General features: G+C 40.6%; 1 protein-coding gene across 4 annotated transcripts in view; it reads right to left on the bottom strand.

Annotated features, from left to right (window-relative positions):
- Nucleotides 1-12251, bottom strand: part of rhbdl3 (rhomboid, veinlet-like 3 (Drosophila)) — a 58168-nt gene that overhangs the window by 26835 nt on the left and 19082 nt on the right. Inside the window, exon 1 of one of the 4 annotated variants that reach the window (XM_032529160.1) lies at nt 2692-2981. The exons of the other annotated variants lie outside the window; for them this stretch is intronic. The gene's annotated coding sequence lies outside the window, so the exon portion shown is untranslated. Of the gene's footprint in view, nt 1-2691; nt 2982-12251 lie in introns of those variants that run through there. 4 annotated transcript variants of the gene reach the window in all.

Below are 12251 nucleotides of genomic sequence, written 5' to 3'. Positions count from 1 at the left end.
GTGCATATTGAACACAATGCAAAGCATTTTGTCTTCAGCCTCATTTTCATAAAGCTGAATATTAAAGACCTAGAGGGTAGGCGGTATGTAAGGGTCAGAGAATTTTTTCCAACTATTAAAGTTTGCATAGAGAGTCTGGAGAAATGATGTAGCCTGGGAAAACATTAAAATATTTAAAAGGCTACAGTGAAATATATACTCAGAGCTTAAAGTTTGATTTGATTAAACCTAGCCCACGGACTGACAGAATTTTCTTTATTTTTTAAAGATGGATATATTTTTTCACCATTTATACTGTCTTGTCCATTTTATTTACACTGTAAAGAAATCTGGGAGAGACTGTCCAAGCCTCTCTCCTTACTACTGTTGTACCTTTGAATAAACTCGACTGGCTCCATTCCGTCATTTCAAGTTACTGGAAAGAAGCAAAAACAGCAAAGTACTATGCTGTACCTCAGGACATTTATCTCAAGTCATTAACTTATTTTCCTAAATTACACCCAGCAATCAAATCCCTTAAAACTTGAAAGAGACTTGGTAGTAGGTCATTCTAAACTTTTTTGATCAACTTTACTACTGACTCTCAGGCCTGGCTGACTTTTGTCACTTTCAGTGAGCTTTGGCATTTGACCCACACTGGTACAGGTCACTGTCCAGGAGCTTTGAGCTGCATATGAGCTGTTGTCTGTAACAGTAAGCGCAAGCTAATGGGAAAAAGGATGTGTGGGGGTGTGAATGAAGAGAGTCCAGAGTTATTTAGAGTAAGATAGAGTAACTTAATCCAGCTAACTGGTGGCCACTTTTATTACACCTACATCACATACACTGAACCTCATACTAAAGAGCTGATGTAGTGACTTCAGGTGTCTAATAGTCATATGCACTTATATGTCACTCCTGTATGCACAAGTCCAGCTTTATTTATCTTTTCTTTATATCTGTCCAGTGTAACATCTGAAAAGTGAGTACAAAGTAATCTTTTTTTGGAAACAAAAACACACCAGTAGCTACGTTGCTGACAATAAACTTGCATCTAATTTATGTTGCATAAGCAGAAAGCATTATCAACATTTCAGACAGGATGCACCCTGGGAGCTTTGCAAAAAAAAACTAAAATGGTATCATATCACAAACTGGTATAAAGACCTATGCTGTGAGTTATGCTAAGTCTTCTATGTAACACAGCTGAAATGATCTAAAACAAACTGACAGGAAAAGGAACCTGAAGTCTTATCCAGAATAAAGTTATCTAATTTTACACAGAAAAAAATAATACAACTGTACAGTTTCATGCAGCAACAAGCATTAAGAATTCATTCAGCACCATAATGTGTGAGCTGTCTCTGAAATGACAGCAAGGATGTGTTGGTGGATAAAAACAACACATGGCTGCTGCTTGAGTGGTCAGTAAAGACTTCTAATGTCACACGGTTTGATAATGTTCTCCAGGCTGATGCGGTACAGCAGGCATGACCAATAAGCGTAAGAACATGCATGACGAGACTGAATGAGGGTGCAATAACATTTAACCTAAGCAACAGGAGCTCCAATAGACCTTGAGTTACCGTATGACCATAATGATACCGGGAGAGAGGACAAAAGCGTGAGATGAGAAAAGTGAGATGAGAAGAAAAAGATCCACACACCCCAAATTCTTACATTATCTTACATTATTTGAAAATTTGTATACGGCCTACTTGTGGTGTCGTTATAAGCAAGGCAGCATCAGAAAACTCACAGTGGCTTATAATGACAGCATGAGGCTGCTGCTGAATGCTTCAAGAAGCTCCAGCTCCAGCTCCAGTGCAAGCCATATGATTTATACAGTATAATACTCTGCATGTGTCACAACATGGAAAACATCCTTATACTATTACTGTTACCAAATTGCATGTTTGAAAAACACAGTCAACATAAAAGTAGGATTCTGCAAAGCTGTGCTCATCTCAATTATTTACTTTATGCTTGCATACGGTGCTACAACATTTTTTAAGCACACAAATATATTACTGAATTATTGGATCTCTGTATATGCTTATTGCCTTCTTCTAGTTAAATAACTTGTATTGCAAAATCCAGTCAGCATGCAGCCTGTCCAGTAGTATAATTACTTACAATTACTTACAATTCCCTCACTAACTCACCACTGAGTTGTTGCTATTATAAAGAATGTGCAGTAAAAAACAGCTTCTACCTGTTCAATCTGTTGACCTACAGACAAAACAAGCTATTATGTTATCCAGATATCATGGGTCTTTTGGATACTTTCCATACTAACCCCACGTGCAGTTTGGTAGAAAGAAAATGGTTACTACATGAAACTGCTCACAATTACATATTTGTACATGTCTGTTTAAACAGTCTATAAAAGTGACGTCTTTTTCTGGTTCTCTATTATTTTGGGCATGCAGATGCCAACAGAGAAGCAGCAAAGACTGTAGAGATTCAAACACACAACCCTCATACACCGCTATTCTGACTCCCGGTGCTTCCTGAACACAAAGCCGGAGTATTCCCTTGATATGGAGCAATTAGCAGTTCTAATAAAAAGCCAGCCTCGTTAGAGTGGGAGAAGCTCGTTAGTCTCCTCGATAATTACACTGAAGCACCAGGGAGGACAGGCGAGACCAGGGTCACTCACACACACATACACACACTCCGACATACCAGGTACATTGGAAACAAACTCACCTTCTCATGTTAATCAGGCTTGCTTTTCAGACCATGCCCTCAACACCAAAGGGGTTTTCCTGTGTGATATCTTTCATGCCTCTATCTCTGTCACTTTCTGTCTCACACACACACACACACACACACACAGTATTTTGTCACATAATCTGACACAGCTGAAAGACTACATTATCAATGCTATTGGTAGTTGCTATGGGGCTTATCATCGGTCCTCGGCGGATGAGCCCAGACACAGGCTCAGACTAGTTCAAGTTGAGTAGAGTCAACAGCTTGTTGGTGGTCGAAGGCTTTGAATGTATGTGGTGAATGAAAAGTCAAACACTCAGACTGACAGCTAATATTGCAGAAAAGACCACAGTCAAGACAGTGGAAGGAAATACTGATATTAGTTAGAGGGGTTTGTGGTGAGTTTGTGAGAGAGTGGCCATGTCCACACAAAGTGGGCTAAGTTTGAAAATGCATCATTTTCTATCCTTCTAGACTTCTAACGTCCCCCACTTTGGTCCAGATTAAAACAACAATTAGTTGATAGATTGCTATAAAGGTTTGTACAGACATTCTTTGTCCCCAGAAGATAAATCTTAATGACTTTGGTGATCCCCTGACTTTATCTCAAGCACTACCGTGAGATTGAGATTCGTTGATTGAAAACTATTGGATGGATTGTTATTTGTTGATGAGCAAATGTTGTGTAGCATTTAGCAGGCTAACTTAAAACAGGGGTTTTGGTTTGCTTCCAAGTGGACTAGAGTTTGCTTCACTTTAGGTGAAAAGGCAATCCGACCCAAAAACAGGAAGTGGACCAAAAAAACAATGCATTTACTAGCCTGCAATTTCAACCTTGCACAGAATGTATGGACTTATTCAGGATTTAAGAAATGATAACTTTCAGATCCATAAGCTGTTCTGACTATTCATCGCTGGTTGTCTGTGTGATAACACATCATCATCTCTCTCTCATCAGGTCTGGCTTCTCCTTCATTCGTTGTCTGTCAGCTGCTCATTGTTTGCCTTCTTCTAAAATATTAGAAACACTAAAGCAGAACCAGAAAACCGAAGACGTTGTGAATTTGTTTTCGCTACATCATTTCTGAGACCAGAAGTGTTGGGTTTCAGATAATTCTGTCCAATAAATTTCTTTGTAGTGTTTGGTGCGTGGACATTGTACCTGCTAACACTCAGCATGTTAGCATGCTGACGTTAGCATCAAAGCACCACAGTGGCTAAGTACAGTCTCACAGAGCAGTCTCACATGCAGCCAAGTTAGGTCCACTTCCTAACAAGGTTGCATCCCAAACTGTATTTCCAAAATACTTTCTAGAACTACTATTTGCCTTAGTTTCTTGGTAGCATTTATAATCCAAGATCAAACCATTTCATATTTATTTGTATGGAAACAGAAAAAGACAAATGTCAATGAGAACAACTACATTGAGTACATTGTCTCAATCAGCAAATGTTTAGCCTGCTCAAACAAAACTGAGGACTGGTCTGTCCACTCCTTACTAGATGGTGGCTGTAACTGTGCCCAATTGTTGTTTGCCAACCCAAAGACAGGAGAGAAAATAGAAGGGATTCAGCCTGCCTGTGCGCCACCGCCTTCCCCTGTGCCCGGTTTGGATTTCCTTTGGCCTGGACTTCCACCTTCCCCGTGCCTGGTTTGGATGTTTTGTTAGGACTTTGCTTTTTGCTCCCTGGGTTTTTGAGCTGTGTTAAAATAAACCCTTGTGAACTTCCTACCTGCTACTCTGCATTTGGTTCCTCTTTCTGCTCCCATAACATATGGTACAGATAAGTCTTTTATGAAAAGCACCTTGGATAAACTGAAAGGGATGTGGAGCCTTACACACACACAAATGCACATAAGCCAACATGACGGTCAGTGCAGTTTGTAAGAATAAATCTCAGGTCAATCTGACATGAGCAAGTCTTATCTCCAACACGGTCTGTGTCTGACCTGACAGCTCCCAGCTCGGGTAGGCACTGATAATGACGGGGTATCAGCCAGCAGCCAGTGGGTTGTTTCATTGTTTCATTGTCTGACTGAGAGAGAATTCAGAGTTACTCAGACAAAAACAGTATTGTCCAAAGGAGAAGAAGTGAAGATGCCGGAATGTTGCAGCATCTAATAATACAAACTCAAGAAGAAAATTGTTTTGATAATTGTTCTTTCTTTGTCTTGATTTAAATCTCAGGGGATGAAACGCAAATGATGAGCTCAATCTGACTTGTGTGACACTGACACTAGATGACTCTCATCAGTCTGGCTGTCACTCAGAATCCCATTCCTCTTTTCAATTTCATTATCATCAAAGCTTTGCCTGCATCTCAGCTGGGAACAATACATACAGTCCTGCTTTTACCAGTCAGACTTTCCACTGGTGTCCCATGACAGTGACACAGAGACAGCAGAGCAGGGCGGGATGCAGAAGGGAGAGATGTGATGAGCTGTCAAGGGTTCACATCATTAATTACCCAGACATCACCTCTTCAGTCACAGAGGATTCTGCAGGAAAAGGTCAGCCGCCTGGCTCGCTTAAAGATCAGCTCACCATGCATATCACGGCCTCCGCTGGCCCAGCCAGTGCTCTGCCCACGTCACACTTCAGAGACATGACTAATACCTCAACAACACTTCTAATAGCCCCCAAAATGCCACAGCAGTGCCTAGTAATGCTGCCATTAACAACACCTACACTTGGAGGCTAAGACTAAGGCCACTGACGAGTAAGGAAAGCTAGGGAAGGACTGAAGGGAGAACAGAGGATAAAAGCTAGTGAAGTCGGCAGGAAACAACCAGTAAATAGCAAGAAAAAAGGGGTAAAGGATTTAAAGTCATCATGACTTTGCGTAAACATACACACTAACTTTCTCAAGCCAAGTGGCGGGTCATCTACATGCATTTTGAGCTATCCGTGTATGTCTACCCTGTACACAGCAGACGTAAACATACACACAACTTGGCGTGTTATCGCAAGAAGAAAGTCACAGTTGAGTTTAGAAAATGTGAAATGGTACAAATGGACGAAAGGTAATGTAAGTCAGGTGGAAGCCAAACAAGTATGCATCTTGATAACACACCAATAATGGCATACAAATTGGCGTGTCATACATACGCCATTTCATGAGATCATTCTGGAGCTGGCTTGTACTGAACAAGGCTGATCCTGCAAGGGGAGAACAAAACATCAATATTTGACATTTTGGGAATAGAAGATCTACTTTTAGTTTATGTTAATGTTTTACTTGTGTGTGATAACGTGACATACTTCAAGGATGCCTACATCATGTGCTTTAATAGTATTTAAAGAAAAACCCAGACTTTGCTGAAATAAATCAGCACAGCTTGCTGGAAAGAAATAAAGCCCAGTTGCTGGCAGGTGAAATTATTGCCTTTAATAGGATAACATCAGCTGGTCACAGACTAAGTCAATTAAGCAACAATCTGGCATAGCATACATCAGCAAGATCAACACGCTGAGAGAGGACATCACTTTCATTAAACAGCAGCTCCTCCACAATTTCTCACCCACTCTCCTTTCTTTTAGTTTGAATACAAGCAGTGTCCTTGTTGTTGTTTGTCATTTTTAAATAGAAAGGTTGGAAGGCAAAAGAAGGAAAGTGGCAAAATATGAGACAGTCTATATAACATTGGAGTAAAACAACACCACAACAAACTACAGCCAGATGACGACAGGTGTCAGAAAGAAGGATGCTGTCCAAACTACATTTCATCTTCTACAATATCTCCCACCCACTCGATGAGTTGCTGCTCAAACACAGGAGCACTTTCAGTGAAAGACTCATTCACCCAAAATGCACAGATCGCCACAGGAAGTCATTCCTGCCTGTGGCCATCAAACTTTATAACTCCTCTCTTTAAGTATCTGACACTTGCCACGTTCATGTATACAAAAACAATCTTTTTTTCCCCTGTCTTCCCTGGCATCAGTTCAAGAATATTTGTGTCCAAACGGATCCATTTGTAAATGACTCAACACGCTATACTCCAGGCCTATAGGTGGCGCTGTTTCCGAAACAGAAATTTACCAACGAACGGAGAAGAGGCGGAGCATGCGCATAAAGCTTGCACGCTGTGTACAAAAAGAAAGTATATTTAGCCCTAGTAAGCTAATAGGTTCAATAACTTCTCCAGCAGGAACACAAGCATGTAGTCTGCCATCGTTGTTATGAGACGTTGTTGCGGGATAAGAGGTCGAAGGCTAGATGACGACGGATGCGACGAAGACATCATCGATACGCAAGTATGTGTCTTTCTTTGGACAGGGCGGCGGTGTCAAATTTCTTTACCTTGGGACCAGGTTTCAAATAAGTGCGTTTTCAGGTAATGCGTTCATAGGATTTGTTTGGATAATCGGCCAAAACAATGCAGAACATGTGCGTTTACAACAAAGAGCATTTCCGTGTAAGTCAAAGTCCCAATATCGAGACATAAGAAATTTCAAGTCCATGGCATTAATTGTGGGGCTATTTACTCAGATTAGTTTTATCAGCAGAAAAAAAGTGACTGGCGGGCCCTTCTGGCCACAACATCTCTTTTTTCTTCTCCTTCATCCTCTCTTTCTCTCTTCAGCTTTCTTTTATTTGCCATTCTCTGCTCTCTCCACCACTCTCCTGTCCTCTGTGAAGGAAAATACACGTAGTCTGCCACAGGTAATTGCTTTCTCTCATGTGCAGTCTAATGTACTCTCTCTCTCTGCTCTTCTGTCATTGTTTTCCTCCATCCTTTTCCCTAAAAAACATATAACTGTCAGATTTCCATACAGTGCCAATAGTTAGATTTTGGTTCCAAAATAAAAAATAAATTGAGGTAAGTCACCCAAATTGGTCATTCAGTCAAAATAACTGGCGTAGATTTCAGACTGACGTTGTGTCTGTCTGGCCTAATAAACGGAGCGCTGGGTCACCTGTTTTGCTTGACAGATAAGAAGCCCTCATTCATCTCACATCAACACACACCTCCCCACACACGCAGCTGTCTGAGGCCATCACAAATTAGCACTGGCCGTCACAGTTTCCTTGCCAACTGGCCTGTAACCAGGCAACGTTGGTTGTGTGAAGATGTCTTCAGTGGGTACGGCGGGTGTACAGTACGCACACAGATGGGGCTTGATATGTGGAAAGATGTTAGACACTAAGGCATCTAATAAAAGAAGTAATCTCTGTCCGTCAGTCAGTCCAGCTGTCTGCCAGTGAGACAAACGGCAAGTACATTGTGACCTTGCATGTAGAGCCGGGTTATATGGAGAAAATTAAATATCAAGATGATACAGACCAAATACCTTGATGTCAATATTGTGACAATGTTGTAGGGTTGACAACTACTGCTTTAACAAAATATTTTCACAATGACATTTTAGATAAATAATCATCAGTAATGTCAATTTACTGACTAAGTGGGTAAGGGCAAATTAAAAAAAGCTAGAAGAGTCTGGTAAGTTCAGAAAATGACATCACTTTACTGTAATGCAATATTTAAAGCCAGGAAAAGACAAAACTTATGACATATTAAGATATTATGATATTCAAAATCTTAGACAATATCTTGTCTCATATACCGATATCGATTGAAGATCAACATATTGCCTACTTGCATGTTCAATGTTCTTGAGACTAAGGGAAGACATCTTAACTGAACAGGTTGTTTTCAGCAAGATTGATCTTTCAAGATGACAAAAAAAATCTCACAGTCATCATTTTAGTCCATCTGTGCATGGTAGGCATTCTAACCAAGATAATGATCAGCGCCCTCAAATCTTTGGGTGAGATCAAAGTAGTCATTTGACCGTGTGAGTCTATTTCAAGAATGCTCTTCTTTTTTCTTTGTCATAAACACTTAAAGTGGACATGTTATACTTTTCCGTATTTTCTGTCATATCTACAGTGTTATAATGTTGGATTTTCATGTTAAATGTGGCCAAAACTTCAAATAATGAGATAAACCTATTTTAGGACAAAAACTAGAAAAAGAAGTGACTTCAATACACACAATGTATTGTCCATGTTTTATTAATTCTTCTGTGACAGTCCCAAAATAAGAAGATTCAGAAACATGGTGTTCCCTGTGTGATGAATGTAAACTACACTACACTATATACGTATATAGGCCACGTTATTGGTCCAGTGATGTGAGACTAATTGAAGGTTATGAATCCAAAGTAAGCTATAATACCTAATGAAAAACATTAGGCTGAAGTGCAACCATTTCTACCCATCTAAACAACTGCAATAGGCCTGGTTTAAATCCAACTCGTGACAGCAATAGTGACATGGAAAAATAAAGCAGAACACATTCAGAAGACAACGGAATAACTGTTAAACACGTTTATTTCGGATCAGAGCGGCAGCTGATTTAACACATGAGACTCCAAGATTAATCTGAGCCTGGCTGTCAGCCTGCTATGGAGCAGGTTAGCTGCAAAGAATAAATATCCATGGTTACTTGGCTGGGTTTAATTTAACCTGTTTTCATGCAACCAAATCAAAGCTTAATTCATCCCGGATAACTTGAATATTCCAGATTAATCCCTTATCCTGGTTTTGTGCAACAGGCCCCAGCTCCAGGTAGGCAGGACTGGTTTTTTTTTAAACTACTGCAGGCTCCAATTTGTGAAATTCTCCCCAATTTTGGGTCGCAAACTTGTCCAATTGGGTAGTGTTTGGTTCATAAGCCTTGACCGTAAAAAGTACTGCTTCGTTTAACAAGCTAAAGTTAGCCTAGCGCTAAATATTGAGTTGTTATAACTGTAATCTTGGCGGCCAGTGCTGGTCATTTCTCCCAGATTTCGGATCACTTTACTGCTGGGACATGTCTGTTGCATATACTCAGTTGCAGTAGTTCCTAGTGTTGACGAACTGACCGAAGAGTCGGTTATTAACCTGACTCGTGCCACTGAACCGGGAGAATTTAGTGCCTTATGTCAATAAACCGACTCACTCCTGTTTTTTACCTCATTTGTGCCTGCAGCGCTACAAGCTGAGTGCAATCGTTGTATGCTCTGTTTTGTGTGTGTGTGTATTTGTGTGTGTGTGTGTGTGTGTGTGTGTGTGTGTGTGTGTGTGTGTGTGAATTGAATTATACTCTGCAAATAAAAGGCTGTGATATAATTGAGCAACATTTAACAATAAAGCATTTAAAAATGTACATGTAGTACAAAGACAAAATACAAGTATTATCCTGAAAATGCTATATAATAGTTATATAGCATTAAGGTTTGAATGGTGTCTGCAGTAATATTAGTTTCCACTGAGTGTGAAATGTGCAACCTCTCTTTTCCCTGCAACCAGCCCACCCATTGTTGTAAATACTGCGACCATCCTCTTCGTCTTGCTTGACTAATTAAGGCTGAATAAAACTCTCTTCCACGTCACTGTGAAGACCTGAGGACTGATACTCCAAGGTGGTATCAGTCCTCAGGTCCAAATGAAATATTTCTAGACAACACTGTATCAATCCACTTGATCAACCAGCAGCATGTTCTGCCTCTGCTCCATCAACACCTCTGCTAATTCCCTGTATATTGCAGCAGCTCAATCCACAGACAGCCACTGAGATCCATTACCCAGCACACCCACTCGCTATCTCTGTTCTGTTCTTGGTCTCTCCCTTAACCCTGACACACACACAAACACACAGACACACACATACACACACACACACACACACACCCAACACCCACACACACACCCACACACACACACACACACACACACACACACACACACACATATACACACTGTTATGGCACAGAGCCTACTTCCCCTCTACAAACTTGGTCCCTAAATTTAAAATTGTATTCCCCTGCAGGTTTGTAGCTATCTAACAAAGTCTAGCTCTTTCGTCCATATATTCTGACCAAGTAAAGAAACAAAATCCTATTAAATTGCACCAGACAGTCAATAACATCTGGCATGTGGAATAACATTTGCAAAAGTTTGTTGCAGTTTTCTCCTTAAAAATGAAAACAAGCATTTTAGAAAGCATTTTAAACTCAACTTTAGAGCCAGACGTCTAAGAGTGGATCAAGGTACAGAACAGTGAGAAAAGATTTGTTTTTATCTGCATTAGTGTAGGTATGATGACAGACAGGTTGATAGTTTAAAATAGGGGGAGAGACGATCCTGGGCAAGACACCTCCCTATTTGTTATCTCTTCTTCATGCCGCTCATCAACACTATAAACAAGATCGAGTGAATTTGATTAAATTTAGTACCCCCTCTACCTCTACTACTGGACGTAATGCTTCCGCTTTGCAGCAGTAATGACTGGAATACACTACAAAATACCCTGAAACTTACATCTCTGATCCCAATTTCCACCTTTAAGCAAAACCTCCAAAATTACATTGTTGATCTTGTTCCGCTGACAATCATGACCTATTTATCCACACATATTTAAGCTCTTATTCTTTACTTTCTGTTGACTGTCTTTTTTTATTCAGTTGCTTGTTCTATGGTCATGCGTTTGACTATGTAAAGTTGTACAGTATGTTTATTTCCTTTTATTCAGTTGTTGTTCTATGTGTCATGTGTTTGACTATGTAAAGTTGTACAGTATGTTCATATCTATTTCTGTAGCCTCTTGGCCAGGTCATGTTTGAATATGAGAATTGCTCAAACAGTTTACCTGGATAGAAACAAAAAGGGTAAAGAACATAATAAAAATAAACAGACTAAATAAGAGAGAGAGAGAGAGAGCTGTATTATCCCACCAGGGTTTCTCCAGAGACAGAAGGGAATGCAGCAGACAGCCAAATGGCTCGTGCAGACTCTTTAGCATGTGTTCAAAACACTTTACCCCCTGTTGCTGCTTGTGAAAGCAGGCACACTGGAGAGAACCATGTATGAAGACACATTGAAACACAAACAAAAACACAGCCTAGAATCCAAGATGTACAAACGCCCACCAGGAAGGGAAGGCTTAAACCACTGAGGCTATTAATGTCACTCTCACTGAGATCCAAACGCAAGACCTATTTGCTGAAAGCTACAGAAGTAAAAACCCATTTTGGCAGTCTTGTCAAATGAACGTGTAGACACACACAAAGATGTGATGGAGTATCCATGTCACTCAAGCATAGGGCACAGGCAGGTCACCACAGAAACAAAGATGGAGATTGGTGACCTTTTCCCCCCAAACCTCCCATTTACACCAAGGTGAGAACCCCTCATTAACAGCAGGCCCGACCCACTATCAAACAACCCTTTACTGCTGCACGCATTCAGCAGCTCTTCACAGAAAAAAAAATGGGAACAAAAAGAAGGGAGAAACATTTGTTTAACGAGCCATCCCCTGGCTCTCTTTCACTCCCATTCAGTCCCTTCTTCTGCTCCAAGCCTGCCCTGAGGTCAATCCCCTGCACCACTGATGGCAGCGGTTCCATTCAACGTAGAGATTTATGATCTCTAATAGCTGGCAAACAAACCCGAGGCTGGGATTGCCTTGAGCAGAGGCCCCCGACTTATTTTCTTCAAATCGTGAGAAGAAAAGGCATCAAAAAAGAGTGTGTGTGTGTGTGTGTGTGTGTGTGTGTGTGTGT

This window comes from Etheostoma spectabile, chromosome 2, assembly GCF_008692095.1.
Source record: "Etheostoma spectabile isolate EspeVRDwgs_2016 chromosome 2, UIUC_Espe_1.0, whole genome shotgun sequence".
NCBI classification, from domain to species: Eukaryota; Metazoa; Chordata; class Actinopteri; order Perciformes; family Percidae; genus Etheostoma; species Etheostoma spectabile.
Note: the sequence above shows the minus strand (reverse complement) of the source record. Positions and strands in the feature narration are given on the sequence as shown.